Source organism: Bombyx mori, chromosome 24, assembly GCF_030269925.1.
Source record: "Bombyx mori chromosome 24, ASM3026992v2".
Taxonomy (NCBI): domain Eukaryota; kingdom Metazoa; phylum Arthropoda; class Insecta; order Lepidoptera; family Bombycidae; genus Bombyx; species Bombyx mori.
In genome coordinates, this window is record NC_085130.1 from 15,342,500 (window position 1) to 15,360,483 (window position 17,984).

A 17,984-nucleotide genomic window follows, 5' to 3' on the forward strand; every position below is an offset into this window, starting at 1 on the left:
GTCTCAAATTAATCATTTTCATTTCATTTCACTCCATTTTATCATTTTTCATAAAAATAAGAATATAAACTAAAATAAGACATGACTTAAAGGTCTTAGTTACCAGGTCATAACATCAATTAAAAAAAAAATCTGACTGACTGACACTTCGCAGTTCGCTTGCTGCCAGGGGGGTGCAACTAGGTGAATGAAGTTAGCCCCTCAAAACATTTTTTTTTTCCTATTTTATACTTATTTTCTATTAATTCGTTTGTTCATCATTTGTTCTTGATTGTTCACTGTTAATAATTGTTTGTTCTGCATTTATTTATTTAAAAAAAATATTTAAAAATATACCTACAAGTTAGCCCCCCTAATGCAATTTTTAATATTTTTTCATCCTTAATGACTCATAAATATTCATTTTCGATTGTTCTTATATAAAACACGTTTGTTCTCTTTCGAAATTACTCGGTTTTTGTTTAATTTACTATTTTTATTAGTGGAATAAATGTATGCAAAATATGTGTACTGCGCATGCGTCAACTATAATGCCTTCCGCACCGTTTGCGGCTTATCCGGGGTCACCGTCGAGGCCCCATATAGAAAAGGCACTCCCGGGCAGTGCCACCGCTGCCAGCTTTACGGCCACTCCGCGCGCAACTGCCACGCGCGTCCGCGGTGCGTAAAGTGCCTCGGAGACCACGCGACAGCCGACTGTTCGCGGGTCAAAGAGACAACGACCGAACCACCGAGCTGTGTGCTCTGCCAGAAGCAGGGCCACACAGCCAACTACCGCGGATGCCCCAAGGCCCCGCGGAAGCGTCTGGCCAACGCGCCTCCAAAAACCGTCGGCCCAAAGACTTCGGCGCCCCGCGCGCCGAAACCTGCCTTCGTGCCAGCACCGGTGCCCACCGTCTCCGCGTGGGCAAAACCGCTGCCGCTCACGTTGGCAGGAAAGCCACCGGCACCCCAGCCCCTGCTCGCGCCGCGCCCCGCCCCCGCCCCCGCGCCCGGTCCCGCGCCTCGCCCCGGCCCCGCGCGGCCTGCCGTTAACGAACTCTCAACCGTGCGCGATTATATCGCCGCGATAAATATCGACCGCATGCGTGCGTTCGCCGACGCCATGCGCAGAGCGGTCACGGCCGAAGACCGCCTAAACGCGACGTTCGAGTACATCGACGTCATCGAGTCCGTCCAGCGCACGCTGGTTTGATTACCGGTAATCAATGGCGTGCAACGGTAGGGAAAAACCGCGTTCCATAAAGTTAGCATTTTATAATGCTAACGGACTCGCGCGTCAGCGCGATCAAGTATATGAGTTTCTCCGCGATAATCTCATCGACATCCTTCTGGTGCAGGAGACCTTCCTAAAGCCCTCGCGTCGCGACCCCAAAGTCGCGAATTACGTCATGGTTAGTGTTCGAAACCAATCCGTTAGTTTTTGAATTCTTACCACGGCAACACGGGTCGCGATTTGACGGTGCCGTCGCGATTTGACATCTGTCACTTTGTCTTGCTTCTCGAACGGGACGGTACCTGTATATTGACGGTCTACGCTAAAGTTGTGTATCATCGCTAATCCTTATCCATTCCTGCCCCATACCCTTCTCCCTAAGTGATACGGCGTGAGAAGACGAAGGCATCGGTTCCGGTGAGTGATTGCATGATATTTTGTTAAAATAGTACATACGGCGCCGCGAATCGCGGCACATGTTCGACGCGCACCTCGTGCTGGTTTCCGTAGCCCTAGGCTGCCACGAGGTCGCTGGGTTCGAATCGAACAATTTCTGGTAGCAGAGCGTGGTTAGATTTCTGAAATCTATAGTAATTACCGCGAATGTAAAATTTTTTACGTCTAACCTCACTTAATTTTGTTACTAGTCAGCAGAAGTAGTGTAGGCATAGGGTTCGGTTCTGTTTAAACTATCATTCTGCTGACCTAGGTCAGGTCATTTAGTGTGTTTCTATCCACCTGGTTAAGAAAATTAGTGAGTGGTAATAGTTAGTAATAGTAAGACTGATTTATTAGCTTCCACTGCGCATAGCTGACTAATTGTACGTGAGTTGGACAGCTGTGCTGGCTGAGTTTATGACCTAGCACACAGCTGCTACAGTGGTCAGCTATTTTCATACTATTACTACAGATTTATGTTAATTCTGCTCATCATAGCAGTAGATTACCACATCTATTTAAGCATAGTTGTGTGTAACAATCTGAATGTTATTACAGTTTGGGTTTATAATTCATTATTAATTTGTGTATGATTGTAGCTCACTTACTACTTATATTTTAGTATAATTACACATTTGTAATTGAATATAACTGGAGTACTTGTTGAACTTGTAGTAGTAGATTGCTGGTTGGGCCCTGTTTGGAGACTAGGTTAGTTATAGTCCAGAGGCCAACGGTGTATGAGTGTCATTTCAAAACTTATACCAGCAATTTGCTATTATATATATTTTTTGTTATTTGTTTTAATTTGTTCTAAATTTAAATTACTTGTTTGAATTTGTGGTAGTGGATTGCTGACTGTGGGCCCTGCTTGGTGACTGGCTTTGGTATAGTCCTGAGGCCATCAGTGTTTGAAAATTAATTCACAAATTTTTATCAGCAATTTGCTATCATATAATTAATTTTTAATTTTAATTTTGTTATTTGACTTACCCGTTGAACGGTGTGAATACTTTGTGATAGTAAATTGTTGATTGGGTCCTGCTTGGTGACTGGCTTCTAGTTATAGTCTAGAGGCCAGGTGTGCTTGAGTTTAGTTTTCAACTCAAAACCTGATATCAGCAATTTTCTATCTTATAACTTTTAATTTTAAGTTTGTTCTTAATTGTTGGGGTGTCCTTGGTACAGTGGTGAGGTCTAGGTTACCTAAATACTTAGGAGTAGGAATATTTTGGTGGGCTCACTCGTACACTACTTTAAATAATTCCTTTGATTTTTTTTGAATTTTTATTTTGAAATTTTTTTTATTTTTATTTTTTATTTTTTTTTGAATTTTTTTTTGAATTTTTTTTGAATTTTTTTTGTTCTGGTTGTAAACTGCAAGTAACATGTCGGTGTCCTACATTCGCGGGAAGGTGACTAGTGAGCTCCGATGGTTCGCATCAGCTCATGCTTTGGTTGACAGAACAGATAGGGATGCGGCATTGCTCGATAGGGCGTCTCAGGTGCACGGACGGTTGGAGGTAGTGTACGATCGGTTGTCTGACCTCGTTGCTTTGGGGTCCGAAGTGGAGAAGGAGGTGATCCATGCCATCAGTCTTGACGTGGACCAGTGTCAGGAGTACGCTGATGCCATTCTGCAACGGGTGGCCGATATTAAGAAGCAGTCGTCTTCCGGTGGTAATGGAGGTTCGGGAACTTCGTCAGGCGTCATATCACGCCTCCCCTCCATCGACCTGCCGATCTTCCACGGTGATCTGAACGAGTGGGTCGGCTTTATTAATTTGTTTGACAGCCTGGTCCATGGTCGGTCGGACTTGACTGCCTCTTATAAGATGGCTCAGCTTCGGGGTGCTCTGCGAGGTGAACCTGGTGAATTGGTGGCACACTTGCCTATCACCAACGACAATTATGCGGTCGCACGCCAGATCCTGTTCGACCGATATCAAAATCAACGACGGTTGGTGGACGCTCAGCTGGCCAGGCTGTTTGCGATACCAAAACTTTCTCGGGCTTCCGATATCAGAGCCGAGGTACTGAATCCAGTTACGGTGGCCACTAAGGCCTTGGGCAATTTGGGTCTACCAGTAGACCAATGGTCATATCTGCTCTTTTATATTGTTGCAGGTAGGCTGCCGGTTGAGGTGCTCACTCGCTTCGAGCAGCAGGACAACGCAGGTAGGGACGAACTGCCTACCCTGGCCAGTCTGCTGGCGTTTTTAGAAGCCGAAAGTCGCCGACACGAGATTATGCCACCGCCCTCCTCCTCTGGGTCGCGTGTGCCGGCTTCCGGCCACGCCGTTTCGGTTGCTCAGAGGGGAGGGGGAGGGGATAAGAGGGGGCCGTCTCAACGACTGACTGCGCTCATGGCAGCGGTGGGAGGCCCACGGTGTGCCTTCTGTCATGAGAGCGGGCACGACGTAGCCGCCTGTCCGAGGTTCCGGTCAACGCGCATCAGGGGTAGACGCAACATCGTTGCCCAGCGGCGATGGTGCTTTTTTTGTTTTGGGCCGCACACGGCGAGCGTCTGTCCACAGCCACAATTGTGCCCTAATTGCGACGGTCGGCACCATGCCCTCCTGTGTCTGGAGTCTGCCGCCACTCCGAGGTCATCCGGACGCAGTCATCCAGCCTCGCCGACCGGTGAGCGCACCGGTCGTAGCCCTCGCCAATTCGGCGGCGTGGACCCTCGGAAAGAGGCTTCGCAGGGAGGCGCCGGGTTAGGTACTGCGGGCGGGTGCCAGCGGATGCCCACTAGCTACGCCGGGGTGGCCACGTTGTCCCCCCGTGCGGGGCCGTGTTCGCCTGCTGGATCGAGTAGCCCTGCTCACTCGTCTCCCCCTCCCTCAGAAGTACGGTTTTCCCCTCCGCTGAGGGAGCGGCCGACGCTGGAGCGACTCCCTCCAGTGTTTGGCCCGTTTGGCCATCGTACGCGGAGGTATATGAGGCGGGACGGGAAACGAGGGCCTTATGTGGGAGCGTGGGATCCGCTGGCACGCTACGACCTTCCGTCGCGCGCCGACCGGGATAGCGGGGACCCGGGCCCCCGCTAGGAAATTGCCGCTCACTGCAGTGTTGCCCCAGCCCCAGAAGCTGTTTTACTTCCTACCGCTTCTATTCGGGTGTTGGATTCGGATGGCAACACTGTGTTTGCTCGAGCTCTGTTGGATTCCGGCGCACAGGGCAGTATTATGTCGAGCAACCTTGCAGTACGGTTGGGCAATCCTATTTACAAGTCTTCTTATTCTATTCGTGGAGTGGGCAATGTTAGAATTTCGGACGTGATCGGTCACACTTCATTTATTTTCTCATCGAACCCTAACCCTCGCTTACAGTTTAGAGTCTCAGCTTTGGTGATGCCTGAGGTGATAGGTCGTCACCCTCCGGTGAAGGTAAATAGTTACATACGGTCATTGACTTCAGACTTACGGCTAGCGGACCCCAAGTTTGACACACCGGGGCCAGTAGACGTACTACTTGGGGCGGATGTACTAGGGAAGCTGCTCCTGACTGGGAAGCGCGTTCTTCATGCGGAGGGTTTGGTTGCAATGGACACAAAATTAGGGCATGTATTGTTGGGTCCTGCGTTCCGGCCGGTCGCTGCGAGGAAATCGGACAATTTTCTGGTCGGGTCTACGCTTTCGGAAGTAGTCCAACGGTTTTGGGAACTAGAAGAACCTCCTACAGCTTATCGAGTTAACCCGGATGAGGAGGAATGTGAGCTGTTTTACCAGAATAATACGGGTCGTCTCTATTCGGGCCGGTTCTTGTTAAGACTTCCTTTTCGGGCGAATCGCCCACTGCTAGGCAGTTCGAGGAAGGCAGCAGAGACTAGACTTTTGTCAATGGAGAGACGCATGAGGCGCGACGCGGTGTTCCGTCAGAAATATGTAGAGTTTATGCGGGAGTATGAATCCTTAGGTCACATGTCGGTTTCCAAGGTAGATTGGAGTGCTACGGAGCACTGTTTCCTGCCTCATCATGCGGTTTTGAAAACTCCTAACGGGAAAATTAGGGTTGTGTTTGACGGTTCGGTCACGACCTCCTCCGGCGTCTCGTTAAATCAGTGTCTCCATTCGGGTCCAAAGCTGAACCGGGACATTTCAGATATACTGACGAGCTTCCGCCGGCACCAGATCGTTTTCGTGGCAGACATCCGTATGATGTTCAGGCAAACGGTGATTCATCCGGAGGATAGGCGGTATCAACTCATTCTCTGGCGTGAAAGCTCAGATGAGCCCATAAAAATTTATGAACTGAACACGAACACTTACGGGTTGCGGTCGAGTCCATATTTGGCGGTTCGTTCTTTGCGGGAGCTGGCAGTGAGGGAACGGTTGCACTACCCTCGTGCTGCGGACATTTTGGAACGGGACCTATATGTCGATGACGTATGTACGGGCGCCGACAGTGTCGAAGAGGCCTTATCACGCAAGGATGAACTGATCCGCCTTTTGGGCAGGGGCGGGTACGAGTTGAGAAAATGGCTGTCTAACTGTCCTGAGTTGTTGACTGGTTTGCCAACGGAGTATCAACAGGATCCCCATCTTTTCGAGAATGTCGATAACCCTAACATGCTGTCGGTCCTAGGGATTCAATATCGTCCGATTCAAGACGAATTTACCTATCGGGTGGAGTTGGAAAATCCAAAGGTATGGTCTAAGCGAACGGTGCTTTCCACAATTGCTCGAACCTTCGATCCAAACGGTTGGATCGCTCCTGTCACTTTTCTCTTAAAGTGCTTCATGCAGCGACTGTGGTCTGCTAACCTGTCATGGGACGAGGGGATTGCTGGTGACCTATTGAAGGATTGGTTGAACTTTTTCTCGTCTCTTCCTGATATTAACCACGTGTCAATACCTCGGAAGCTGGTTCCTGCGGGCAAATACAAGGCGTCTCTCCACGGGTTTTCGGATGCCTCGGAACGCGGATTCGCAGCTGCGGTATACTTGCGAACGGTTTCTTCAACTGGAAGGGTTGATATACGGTTGGTGTTAGCTAAGAGTAAGGTCGCTCCGCTTCGGACACGCATGACGATTCCGAAGCTCGAGTTGTCTGGTGCCGCTCTACTGACTAGGTTGTTAAACCATACAGCTACTAGTTTACGGTCGGTTATTGATTTAGAAAACACTGTGTATGCTTGGACAGACAGCCAGATAGTGTTGTGCTGGTTGAAGGCTTCGGTTCATACACTTGAAGTTTTCGTGGCCAACCGTGTCTCCCAGATTCAAGGATCTGAGGTCCCTCTAACATGGAGACACGTGCCTGGTGAGCTCAATCCGGCGGACTGCGCTTCTCGGGGATGCTTAGCATCGGAAATAGTTGATCATCAGTTATGGTGGGGTCCCCAGTGGCTCACAACGAAGGCTTCTCAGTGGCCACCCTCTCGCATAGGAGTTCCTCCAGGTCTCGTGGCTGCACCGGCGCAGTTCGAGGATCGAGGAGTGATTCAGGGGTTGGATTTGGATCTGCTCATCAACCGTTATAGCTCCTTGGACAAGCTGGTTAAGGTTACCGCCTGGATTTTGAGGTTTATTCGGAATTGTCGTTTGTCGGTGTCTCAACGCAATATGACACCTGTTGTGTGTCCCATCGAGCGGAAGAAGGCACTGCTGAAATTAATTGAAGTTGTGCAAGCCACCAGCTTTCATTCAGAATTGAAGGCGCTAAGGACTGAGCGCCCTAAGCTTCGTGGAGCTATCGCTCGTCTTAGCCCCTTTGTAGACGGCCAGGGGCTGATTCGAGTGGGAGGTAGATTAAGTAACTCCAATTTACCTTATTCGGCGCGCCATCCTCTTTTACTTCCCAAGAAGAGCCAGTTAGTTGACCTGTTGGTGATGGATCGCCACATCGCAAATTCGCATTCCGGTTGCAATGCGCTGTTGGCATCCCTCCAGAGGGAATTTTGGATTCTGTCAGGGCGTCGTACGGTTCGGAGCGTCCTTTTCCGGTGTTTACCCTGTTATCGGCTTAAGGCGTCTACGATGCAGCCTCAGATGGGAGATCTGCCTCCAGACAGAGTGAAGAAGATGAGGCCGTTTTCTGGAGTTGGTACGGACTTCGCTGGGCCCTTCATGATCAAGGCTTCACGTTTGCGGAATGTTAGGTTAATTAAGGCTTATCTGTGCGTCTTTGTCTGCCTTTCAACCAAAGCTGTACATCTTGAAGTTGTTGCCGACCTTACAACTGAAGCCTTTATTGCGAGCTTGGATAGATTTGTGTCCCGTCGAGGCTTACCCGAATTGATACGCTCCGATAACGGAACGAATTTTGTAGGTGCGGACCGTTACTTGCGGGATGTAGTAAATTTCTTGAACAATAACCAGGTGGATATTGAAACGGCCCTCTCTCGTCGCGGTATTCGGTGGACCTTCAGTCCTCCAGGATGCCCCCACTGGGGTGGAATTTTCGAGGCAGTAGTAAAATCGGCTAAGACTCACTTGATGCGCGTGATAGGGCAAACCTCGCTCACCTTTGAGGAGTTAACCACGGTATTTTGTAAAATTGAAGCGGTACTTAATTCGCGGCCGTTGTGCCCGCTCAGTTCAGACCCGAATGACTTGGAATCGTTAACTCCAGGCCATTTCTTGATAGGACAGCCACTCAATGCGTTGCCGGAGTATCCCCTCTCGGATATCAAGCCTGGACGGTTGAGGCGATACCAGATGTTGCAGCAGATGTCCCAAGATTTTTGGAAACGTTGGTCCCTTGAGTATTTACATCTGCTCCAGCAGCGCTTTAAGTGGACGGATAGAACCAGTCCCCCTCACGTCGGTGACCTTGTGTTGGTTAAGGATGCTAACCTGCCGCCACTGCGTTGGCGTAGGGGGCGCATTGTTGGAGTCTCGCTGAGTTCGAGCGGTTCCTGGGCGGGCTCGAGGCGTTGGTTCATCGCTTCGAGTCTCGCCCGGTGATACTGGCGGGGGACCTCAACGCTAAATGTACGGCGTGGGGTTCTCCCCGCACGGACTCGCGCGGCGAGTTCCTGTCGGAGTGGGCTTTCGCGACCGGCCTCTGTCTTCTGAACAGAGGTTCGGTCGCGACCTGCGTGCGGTGGAACGGGGAATCACACGTGGACGTGTCGTTCGCGTCTCCGTCCGCCGCACGCCGTGTCCGTGGCTGGCGTGTTCTCGAGGGGGCGGAGACGCTCTCGGACCATCGATTCGTCCGATTTGAGCTCTCCGTTTCCACCTTGTTGAACGCGCCGGACGAAGACGCCCGCGGTGAGGAGGAGCTCCCGCGTAGTGCTCCCCGATCATTCCCGCGATGGGCACTGAAGCGCCTGAACAAGGTGCTTGCGGTGGAGGCGGCCACAGTGGCCGCGTGGGCGCCGATGCCCGCGCGTCTAGTGGACGTGGAGTTGGAGGCCGAATGGTTCCGGGGTACGATGCGTCGCGTCTGCGATGCTGCGATGCCCCGGGTCAGCGGTCGCGCTCCGCGTGGCGGTGCGTATTGGTGGACGCCCGAGATCGCGCTCCTCCGAGAGGAGTGCGTGCGGGCGCGCCGCCGAAGCGCCCGCCACCGCCGTCGCCGCCTTCGCGATGCGGATTTCGCGGAGGTGGCGACCCGCCTGCATACCGACTGCCGTCAGAAGCAGGAGGCACTGCAGCGGGCCATCGGCGAGGCCAAGTCTCAGAGCATGAAGACGCTCCTGGAGACACTTGACCAAGATCCTTGGGGGCGCCCGTACCAAACGGTCCGCAAGAAATTGCGGCCGTGGGCGCTCCCGGTGACGGAACGTCTCCAGCCTCAGCAGCTGCGGGAGATTGTCTCCGGGCTGTTCCCGCGGATGGAGAGGGGCTTCGAGCCCCCTTCCATGGGCGCGCCACCACGCAGTAGCGTGAGCGGTGATTCCCCTGCTGAGGTGGTCCCTCCGAGCATCTCGGAGGAGGAGATTCGTGCGGCCGTGTCGAGGATGCGGAGGAAGGACGCGGCCCCCGGCCCTGACGGTGTTCACGGCCGGGTCTGGGATTTGGCCTTCGGTGCCCTTGGGGACCGACTCGTGCGGCTCTATGAAGCCTGCCTCGAGTCGGGACGGTTTCCGAAGCAGTGGAAGACGGGCAGACTTGTTCTGCTAAGGAAAGAGGGACGCCCCGCGGACTCACCTGCGGGATATCGTCCCATCGTGCTGCTGGACGAGGCGGGAAAATTGCTCGAGCGGGTGGTGGCCGCCCGCATCGTCCAGCATCTGGCGGGGGTGGGTCCCGATCTGTCAGCGGAGCAGTTCGGATTCAGGGAGGGCCGCTCGACCATCGACGCGGTGATGCGCGTGCGTGCCCTCTCTGATGAGGCTGTCGGCCAGGGCGGGGTTGCACTGGCGGTGTCCCTCGACATCGCCAACGCGTTCAACACCTTGCCCTGGTCGGTGATCGCAGGGGCGCTGGAGTATCACGGCGTCCCTGCGTATCTCCGTCGGCTGATCGGGTCCTACCTCGAGGACAGGTCGGTCGTGTGCACCGGGCACGGTGGGGCGGTGCTCCGCTTCCCCGTCCAGCGCGGTGTTCCACAGGGGTCGGTCCTTGGCCCTCTCTTGTGGAACATCGGCTACGACTGGGTCCTGCGTAGCGCCCTAAGTGCTCCTCTCCCGGGTCTGAGCGTAGTTTGTTACGCGGACGACACTTTGGTCGTGGCCCAGGGGAGGGACTTGCGAGAGTCTGCCCGTCTTTCCTGCGCGGGGGTGGCCTTCGTCATCGGCAGGATTCGAAGGCTGGGTCTGGAGGTGGCGCTCGATAAATCCCAGGCCCTGTTGTTTCACGGGGCCCGGAGAGCGCCGCCTCAGGGGGCCCACCTTGTGATCGGAGGCGTTCGCGTCGAGATCGAGGCGACCGGATTACGGTACCTCGGTCTCGTACTGGACGGTCGTTGGAGCTTCCGCACTCACTTTGAGAGATTAGGTCCCCGATTGATGGCGGCCGCCGGCTCGCTGAGTCGGCTGTTGCCGAACGTCGGGGGGCCTGACGTGGTGGTGCGCCGCCTCTACACGGGGGTGGTGCGGTCGATGGCACTGTACGGGGCTCCCGTGTGGTGCCACGCCCTGACTCGCGACAACGTTGCGGCGTTGCGACGTCCGCAGCGCGCGATTGCGGTCAGGTCGGTTCGTGGATACCGCACCGTCTCGTTCGAGGCGGCGTGCGTGCTAGCTGGGACGCCTCCCTGGGACCTGGAAGCGGAGGCGCTCGCTGCGGATTACGCGTGGCGATGCGATCTCCGCTCCAGGGGGGAGCCGCGTCCTGGCGCGGTGGAAGTTCGAGCGCGGAAGCTTCAATCTCGGCGTGCCGTGCTCGAGGCGTGGTCTCGCCGCCTGGCGGACCCCGCCTACGGGCGACGGACCGTCGAGGCGATCCGCCCGGTCCTCTCGGACTGGGTGAATCGCGACCGAGGACGTCTCACCTTCCGGGCGACGCAGGTGCTCACGGGACACGGCTGTTTCGGTCGCTACCTGCACCTCGTCGCCCGGAGGGAGCCGACGCCGAAGTGCCACCACTGCAGTGGCTGCAACGAGGACACGGCGGAGCACACGCTCGCGTACTGCCCCGCTTTCGCGGAGCAGCGCCGCGTCCTCGTTGCAAAAATAGGACCGGACTTGTCGCTTCCGACCGTCGTGGCTACGATGCTCGGCAGCGACGAGTCCTGGCAGGCGATGCTCGACTTCTGCGAGTCCACCATCTCGCAGAAGGAGGCGGCGGAACGGGAGAGGGAGAGCTCTTCTTCCCTCTCGGCGCCGTGCCGCCGCCGTCGGGCCGGGGGTCGGAGGAGGGCGTTTGTCCAGCTCCAGCCCCTATGAGGAGGCAGTCTCCTCCCGGTGATGGTCACGGGGCGACCTAAGGGGGTTGAGGCTGCGCCGCACGCTACCGTCACTCTAGCGCGCTGGCACCAGGAGGACGGGACGGCGCGTCGGCGGCTGCGGACTGCGATGCAGTCCGCATTTTCGTCGTCGCTATCGTCGCCGAACATACTGTTGAAGAGCAACCCGGTCGGCGGTGTATCGCGTTCCGACCCGGCAGGCTGGTTCTGGCCCAGCGGGGTATCCCGGAACACCAGCGGCACCGCCCGGGCGGCCTGGTAGGGCCGCCGTACCGCGGAGACTGACGTCGTTGGTCGTCGACTATCGCCTCGACGACCCGTCGGTCGGGCGTCCTCGGGGTGGCGCCGCGTGTCTGGTTGTAGTGTTGACCGCGGGAACCCCCCTACTCTGAACGGGTTCTGACCCCGGACGGAGATCGGACGTCGGGTGTAAGAGTGCAGGGGAGTCGTTTAGTGGGTGGGCCCTAAAATCCTTGGGCCCGCGATCTGCTCTCAACACCTGCAGATCGTTGAGTCTCACATACCCCGCGCGCCCGCTAGGCGCGGGGACCTCGTAGGAGGTTCGGCCCCCGGCCCGAGAAAAAAAAAAAAAAAAAAAAAAAAGGGGGCGCATTGTTAATCTGTTTCCCGGTAAGGATGGGACCCCACGGTCTGCAGAGGTTCTGGTCGGGGACTCGGTTCTCAAACGAGCGGTCACAACGTTGTCCCGGCTGCCAGTTGATTAGGGACAGGTAGGGGACCTGTCCGGGCGGGTGACTGTTCGAAACCAATCCGTTAGTTTTTGAATTCTTACCACGGCAACACGGGTCGCGATTTGACGGTGCCGTCGCGATTTGACATCTGTCACTTTGTCTTGCTTCTCGAACGGGACGGTACCTGTATATTGACGGTCTACGCTAAAGTTGTGTATCATCGCTAATCCTTATCCATTCCTGCCCCATACCCTTCTCCCTAAGTGATACGGCGTGAGAAGACGAAGGCATCGGTTCCGGTGAGTGATTGCATGATATTTTGTTAAAATAGTACATACGGCACCGCGAATCGCGGCACATGTTCGACGCGCACCTCGTGCTGGTTTCCGTAGCCCTAGGCTGCCACGAGGTCGCTGGGTTCGAATCGAACAGTTAGGAATGACAGACTCTCCGCCCGCAAGGGCGGGACTGTCATTTACTATAGGAGGGCCCTGCACTGCGTCCCTCTCGATACTCCCTCGCTCTTACATATCGAGGCGTCAGTGTGCCGCATCGCGCTGACGGGACACCAGCCGATCGTCATCGCATCCGTTTATCTCCCCCCTGACAAACCCCTCCTGAGCAGTGACCTCGAGACACTGTTCGGTATGGGGGACGCGGTCATCCTGGCAGGCGATTTAAATTGCCACCACACTAGGTGGAACTGCCATCGCACGAATGTGAACGGTAGGCGTCTCGACGCGTTCATAGACGACCTCACATTCGAAGTATTCAACCCCCCGACCCCCACGTGCTATCCGTACAACGCCGCGCGTCGTCCGAGCACAATAGATCTGGCACTGCTGAGGAACGTAACTCTGCGCTTACGCTCCATCGAGGCAATGTCAGAACTCGACTCAGACCACCGACCTGTCGTCATGCAGCTCGGTCGCCCACTCAACCGCGAACCAGATACGAGGACCATGGTGGATTGGAAGAAGCTGGGCACGTGCTTAGCTGACACCGCTCCACCAATCCTCCCTTGCGGCCCGGATTCAACTCCATCCCCCGAGGATACCGTCGAATCCATAAACATCTTCACTGATCACGTCTCGACGGCGATCATAAGATCCTCGAAACAAGTCGATGTGGAGGACTGCTTCCACCGCATCAGACTTTCCCCCGAACTTAGGGACCTCGTTAGAATTAGAAACGCGGCAATCCGGGCCTACGATCGATATCCCACGGATTCAAACCGGACTCGGATGCGTCGCTTACAGCGGGAGGTCAAATCCCGCTTAAGCGACGCCCGAAACGAAAACTGGGATAGTTATTTAGAAGAACTCGCGCCCACTCACCAAGCATACTGGCAACTAGCTAGGACCCTCAAGTCCGAAACTATAGCCACTATGCCGCCTCTCGTACGCCCCTCAGGCCAACCACCGGCTTACAATGACGATGACAAGGCAGAGTTTCTGGCCGATGCACTGCAAGAGCAGTGCACCACCAGCACTCAACACGCGGACCCCGAACACACCGAGTTCGTCGACAGGGAGGTCGAGCGCAGAGCTTCCCTGCCACCCTCGGACGCGTTACCCCCCATTACCACTTCCGAGGTCAAGGAGGCGATCGATAGCCTACAACCACGGAAAGCTCCCGGCTCCGACGGCATCCGCAACCGCGCGCTTAAATTGTTACCAGCCCAACTGATAACGATGTTGGCCACCATATTAAATGCTGCTATGACGAACTGCATCTTTCCCGCGGCGTGGAAAGAAGCGGACGTTATCGGCATACACAAGCCGGGCAAACCGAAGAACGAAACCGCGAGTTACCGCCCCATCAGTCTCCTCCCGGCGATAGGCAAACTATACGAACGGCTCCTTCGTAAACGCCTCTGGGACTTCGTATCCGCGAACAAAATTCTGATTGACGAGCAGTTTGGATTCCGCGCCAGACACTCGTGCGTCCATCAAGTGCACCGCCTCACGGAGCACATCTTACTAGGGCTGAACAGGCGGAAACCCATTCCGACAGGAGCCCTCTTCTTCGATATAGCGAAGGCGTTCGACAAAGTCTGGCACAACGGTTTGATATACAAACTGTATAACATGGGAGTGCCAGACAGACTCGTGCTCTACATACGAGACTACTTGTCGAACCGTTCGTTCCGATATCGAGTCGAGGGAACGCGTTCCCGGCCCCGTCACGTCACAGCCGGAGTCCCGCAAGGCTCCGCCCTCTCCCCGTTACTATTCAGTTTGTATATCAACGATATACCCCGGTCTCCGGAGACCCATCTGGCGCTCTTCGCCGATGACACCGCCATCTACTACTCGTGTAGGAAGAAGGCGTTGCTTCATCGACGACTTCAGACCGCAGCTACCACCATGGGACAGTGGTTCCGGAAGTGGCGCATCGACATTAACCCCACGAAAAGCACAGCGGTGCTCTTCAAAAGGGGTCGCCCTCCGAACACCACGCTGAGCATCCCTCTCCCGACTAGGCGCGTCAACACCCCCGCCCCCGCCGTTCGCCCAATCACGATGTTCGACCAGCCCATACCGTGGGCCCCGAAGGTCAAATATTTAGGCGTCACCCTCGACAGTAGGATGACATTCCGCCCCCACATCAAGACGGTACGCGATCGTGCCGCCTTCATCCTAGGACGTCTCTACCCGATGATATGTAGGCGAAGTAAAATGTCCCTTAGAAATAAGGTGACACTCTACAAAACTTGCATACGCCCCGTCATGACCTATGCAAGTGTAGTGTTCGCTCACGCGGCCCGCATACACTTAAAATCCTTTCAAATTATTCAATCCCGTTTTTGCAGGATAGCCGTCGGAGCCCCGTGGTTCGTCAGGAACGTCGACCTCCATGACGACCTGGACTTAGAGTCCATCAGTAAGTATCTTCAGTCGGCGTCCATGCGCCACTTCGATAAAGCGGCACGACACGAGAACCCTCTCATCGTGGCCGCCGGTAACTACATTCCCGATCCTGCGGACAGAATGGAAAGCAGTCGACGTCGCCCTAAACACGTCATCTCGGATCCTCCTGATCCACTAACGGTGCTTTTAGGTACTTCAAGCACCGGTCACCGTTCTCGTCGAACCCGTCGCTTGCGACGAAGGGCTCGACGAGTAAATTAACTCTCAGACACAGCCCACTGAGTTTCTCGCCGGATCTTCTCAGTGGGTCGCGTTTCCGATCCGGTGGTAGATTCTGCGAAGCACGACTCTTGCTAGGGTTCGTGTTAGCAACATCGTCAGGTTTGAGCCCCGTGAGCTCACCTACTAAAGTTAGGGTTACGCTGAAATAGCCGCTAGGGCTATCAGCTTAGGTAGGAAAAAAAAAAAAAAAAAAAAAAAATATAATGCCTAAACTTTCTACGCGGTTTTAATCGAGAAAAAAAAAACAAATATAAATCCTGAAGGAGTAATTAATTGGTATACAGTTTAATTAAAAAAATTAAAAAATAAATAAATACACAGTCGAAATTATATTCCTAACATTAGTAAAATAACATTTTAATTTTTTTTTATAGGTTATGTATTGAAAGTGTTGGAAAATTATTTCATGTTTTAGCTGCAAAACGACATGGAGAATTATATGCAATGCAATGCTCCATCAAATGAATTTGAATGAAACCAAACTGTTTACCATCCAAATTCGATTGTCGGGCAGATAGAAAACGAAAATTCACTCAAAGTGAACCTCGGCCTGCATTTGTGAAACGGCAAAGACTCACTATTGTCAAGGAGATTGAAGAGACGACTAAAAATGAGATGTGTTATATTATTATACCTTTGCCATCTTGTAGTCAAGGTAGGTGTAACTGTCACTTTTTTTTTAAGAGATTTTATGACCTGGTAACTAAGACCTTTAAGTCATGTCTTATTTTACTTTAAATTCTTAATTTTATGAAAAATGATAATATGGAGTGAAATTAAATGAAAATGATTAATTTGAGACATTAATTAACTGGGATGAAATTTAATGAAATGAAATGATATGGGATGAAATATAATCGCAGTAAAATGGTGGTCATTTACTGAGATTTTTTCAGTGGACTTTTTGGAGGAACCCGAGAAGTTACGTCCAGCAGCTTTGTTTCATTTTCCCACATTTGTGCACTTTCACAGATATTAAACAGTTAATAAACCACCATTATTACACATTTAAACCTGAAGAAACACTAAATAGACAAAATAAAACAAATCACATAACTTCACTCCTCGCGTTCCCGCCAAAAAGTCCGTAACTGTCACTAATTAGTAACACTCACAGATCTTATAATCAAATAAAGAAGTATGTGTGTTTTTTATGTTGGAAGGTCGTGATGCTGTCCACGTATAATTGTCTATGATGCACTATATTTGAATTTGTATTATGTTCCTTTTACTTTTGATGTGCGGTGTCATTCTGAATTATATTTTCTCATATACAAGTCAACACAATGTTTTCAAGTATTTAATTTACGTTTTAATTAATTGCTATAGCCGCTAGTCCACCCTATCATTTTATACCCTAATAACTACAATTAGATAAAAATACATTAGGAACATCTTAAACATTAAAAAAAGAAAAGTTCTTGAAGTATTTATATAGAAAATTAACCTCAAAACGAGTTTTTTTTTTTTTTTTTGTAATAGTGGCGTCAATTTCAATATATTTTTTAGATATCTAATACATTTAAGAAGTTGAATCAGTCCATTTTTATAGAGTAATATTTGATGTCCACCTTGGGCCTAGCACACTATGCAGAGTAGGCATTCCCCATTCATTACTTTGTGGCCGTTGTGCACATGAATGTGAAGTAAAGTAAAAATAACGTATGTTTTTCTAAAAAAAAACATATTTTGGGTATCACTTGGAATTATTTTTTAGATATTTTTTTCTGAGCGCTGGAGAGCTGTCCCGTGCGGGGTTCAAGGATTATCCATTCTTTCTGGGACACCCTGTATGTATGGAATACCATTAACCACTTATTATTTTAGTAAAAAAACAAAAACAATTAAACATTTACTTACAACAATGGGCTGAGAGATAGAAATGGTGCCCAATCCTCGTTAGTTGATTCAGAACAATTTTTTAATGTTTTTTTTTTATAACATAGGTAAATAATATTTGCGTATGGAGCTAAAGAGCCGCAGGTTGCCGACCCCCTGGTCTAACACAATCCACGCTCCGTGATCCTGAATTACGAATCCAAAACGGATCGTTCGGTGTAGACCCGGCTATTCTCCATCGGATCCAAAACGGATCGTTCGACGTAGACCCGGCTATTCTCCATCGGATCCAAAACGGATCGTTCGGTGTAGACCCGGCTATTCTCCATCGGATCCAAAACGGATCGTTCGGTGTAGACCCGGCTATTCTCCATCGGATCCAAAACGGATCGTTCGACGTAGACCCGGCTATTCTCCATCGGATCCAAAACGGATCGTTCGGTGTAGACCCGACTATTCTCCATCGGATCCAAAACGGATCGTTCGACGTAGACCCGGCTATTCTCCATCGGATCCAAAACGGATCGTTCGGTGTAGACCCGACTATTCTCCATCGGATCCAAAACGGATCGTTCGACGTAGACCCGGCTATTCTCCATCGGATCCAAAACGGATCGTTCGGTGTAGACCCGACTATTCTCCATCGGATCCAAAACGGATCGTTCGACGTACACCCGGCTATTCTCCATCGGATCCAAAACGGATCGTTCGGTGTAGACCCGACTATTCTCCATCGGATCCAAAACGGATCGTTCGACGTAGACCCGGCTATTCTCCATCGGATCCAAAACGGATCGTTCGGTGTAGACCCGACTATTATCCATCGCGTTCCTCACGTCT